Raw genomic sequence first — 3,362 nt, forward strand, 5'->3', positions numbered from 1 at the left:
TGACTACGTTTTCGTTGACCCTTGAGTGGATCACATTAACCACCCTTGGTTCTCCTGCTTGTGGTAGCTGTGCTGGGGGAGGGGGTGCTGCTGGCGCTTGAGGCAACCTTGCCTGCTCTTCCCTTGTTCTGGCCTCATCGACCAGGTCCCTCAGAAGGCCTTGTCTTACCAGATCCTCCAAGTGTGCTTTTAAGGCTCTGCAACCTTGAGTTGGATGCCCTTCTTCATTGTGGTAGGCACAACGTCTACCAACGTTCCTTCCCATGAATTCCCCCGGTGCTCTTGCCGGGGCCCTGAAATAAGGTTGATTTCGAATCCGATCTAAGATTTTATGGATTGGGATCCGGAATACCGTGGTTACCGCTTGTTTATTTCTTAATTCTATTTCTTGTTTGGTTGGCCCATTGTTGACTCGGCCTCGCTTCGGCGAGCCGTTCCCTTTTTCTTGTTTCACCTCTTTGTTTCCCGATGTATCTTCTTCGGCCCTGGCGTATTTCTCAATTCTTGCCATGAGTTCTTCCATGCTTTTTGGCAATGTTTTTGCCAAAGACTTCCGTAATGGGCAGTCATCTTTCAGGCCGTTCTTGAAAGACACGACTGCTACTTCCTGGTTGCATTCAGGTATTCGGTTGAACACCTCGTAGTACCTCTTCGCATAGGCCCTGAGGCCTTCTTCCTTGGTGATTCGTAGAGCCATCAAAGCATCAACCCTCAGGGGTTGCAGCTTGTTGGTTACGAATCTGGCCACAAACATCTCGGCCAAGCCTTCCCATGTCTTTATGCTTCCTTTTGGTAACTTGTGGAACCAATCAGATGCAATTTCCCCAAAGGATGAGGGGAATACTTTGCAGAGCAACGGTTCGTTTCCGCTATATAACGCCATTGAATTTAGGTACAGCCCAACATGAAAGTTTGGATCTGACTTACCGTCATAGATTTGAAACCTCGGCATACTGAATCTTTTGGGCGGTTCGAATTTGTCCAGTTCTACAGAGAAGGCTGTCTTCGGTTTCACTGGGGAGTTTACCTCGGCTTCTGCATTCTGCTGCCTCCTCTTGAGGTAGTCCCTTAAGTCTTCTTTGCTCCTCCCTGGAGCTCGGCTGTCTTTGGATTTTAGTCTTTTTGGTACACTGCTTTCGGCCTCGTGGTGGGGTCGTTTGGATCTTTCTTCTTGGGATGTGTCAAAATGGAGTACTTGCCCCTGAACATGTCGATGTTCTTTGGGGTCTGGATTCTTCATGTGGTGTGTCCTTCGGGACTCTTCTTGCCTCGGCTTTTCCCGTCCAACTTCCCTGGAAGGCCGGTGAGAATGCCTTCCGCTTCTGGTATGCTGAGGGACCTCGGGGATTGTTTTTCTTACCTCTTTCTGAGTGTTGTTCGCCGGCATCGGCGTATCTTGCAGCGGGTATGGTGGCTGCATAACATTATTCTGCATCATGAAGTTGACGACTGACTGGAGGTCTGCCAACTTGTTTGCTAGTTCTTTTACTTCCTCATCCCTCCGTAGGCACCTGTCCCTCCATACTTGGAGGTTATCTTCATTGTAGTATTTTCCTTGGTTTGCTCTTTTTGACGTGTCGCCTTCTAGGATGACGTCGTTCTCTCTGTGACCCTGGTCACGGGCTTCTGCACTGTGGTTATCTCCTTCGACGTCAAGGTCAATTGGTCTGCCACTCCCATTGGGAGCGTCATCCCCAATATTTTCCTGCTGTCCGTTACTGGCCATCTATTCTTCCTTTGTTCCCACAGACGGCGCCAAATTGTGTGGGTGAAAATCTGACCACACTACCCGTTTAGTGATCAGCTGGAGAGCACAAGCAGAATAGATGGCTTAAGCAACCTGAAACAGAAAGAAAAAAGCTCCGGCGGTGGTTCTTCCACCCGGGGGCACTCCGACGATCAAGTCAGTATATCTCTCAAAGATAATCAAATATTAAATTGAATACTCAAAGTATAAGTTACATACCTTAGACCCACGGGGGTGCCTCTCTTTTATAATATACTCAATCCAAGTCCTACTAGAAGTATGACTTCTATGAATTCCAATTTACTGTTTACTCTGGACTCTTCAAGAGATAAAGATAAACTCCCTAAGAGCTTTATCCTTATCTTGGTTAAGTCCCCTCTTTCCCTTAGGACTCTTGCCCTTTATCTCGGATTCCGATATCTTCGGAGATGACCTCGGCTTCTCCGTGATTACCTCGGCATAAACTACCAAGGCACGTGGCACCTCGGCTGACACGTCGGCGTCACCATGCCACGTGTTGGTATTCAGAAAATATATCCCCACAATATATAATAAAAATAGAGTATCTATTCTTAAAAACATGTATGCGGCATAAATAATATGACAATCGAAATTGGATAAACCAATTTTTTTGTATGAATAATTTTTTTAATTGATCGTATAAGATGAATAATTTAGATCATTGATGTAAATCCAAATTATCCTTATAATAATAAGTCAATTTTATAGTAAAGCTAAGATTTTCAATTTAGCAAATCTGGATCCTCCAAATCAACATTGGATTGGACTTCTCTCAAGTTCAAATATCTGAATTTGAAAGGTTTGTAAGACCAACCACGGGTTCTGTTTCCAAATCATTTATTTGGTAGAGCTTTTCGTATATATCATTCATTTTTTTTTAAAAAAAGAGGATAAATTACACCCCCTTGAAGTTTCTGTTTAATATAGATCTCCTCTCACATTTAAAAAATTACATTCCTCTCCCTGAGGTTTGTAATCTAATTACAAATCGCCCATGTTGATGTCATGTCCTAAAATTTTCTAAATGACCATCTTGCCATTTTTTCTACCATTTCTTCTTTCTATCATCATGATCACATTCTATAACTTTTCATCATTAAATTCTACCTGAACATATTCTTATTGAGTGATGATATACAAATATAAATTTTATATAAAATTTTCAAACATAATGATATAGCTTAATGGTGACCTTTCACTTTAAAACAAAATACCCATAAACATTATTTATATTTATAACAATATCACTATCACAATATTTTTATGATATATATATATATATATATATATTTATATTTATAAATTTTAATATATGAATATAATTTTTCATTTTTATTTCCACCATTATATCTAGCTTTATAAATTTCTTTGATTGGTATTTTTGGTATGTTCCATCTGAAATCTATTTTTACATCTTGAAATTCATATTCTTCTTCGTTTACTACTGTATCAGGTATGGGAGCTAATGATGTAGATCTAGAGCTGACTAAAAAATTACTTCTAAATAATCGACTCATGATTCTAAGATTTATACACTAATCCTAAAACAATTGAATTCTTCAAGACTTATCATGTGTGGAGAAATGAGTGACTT

This window comes from Camellia sinensis, chromosome 5, assembly GCF_055761805.1.
Source record: "Camellia sinensis isolate YWXY chromosome 5, ASM5576180v1, whole genome shotgun sequence".
Lineage (NCBI taxonomy): Eukaryota > Viridiplantae > Streptophyta > Magnoliopsida > Ericales > Theaceae > Camellia > Camellia sinensis.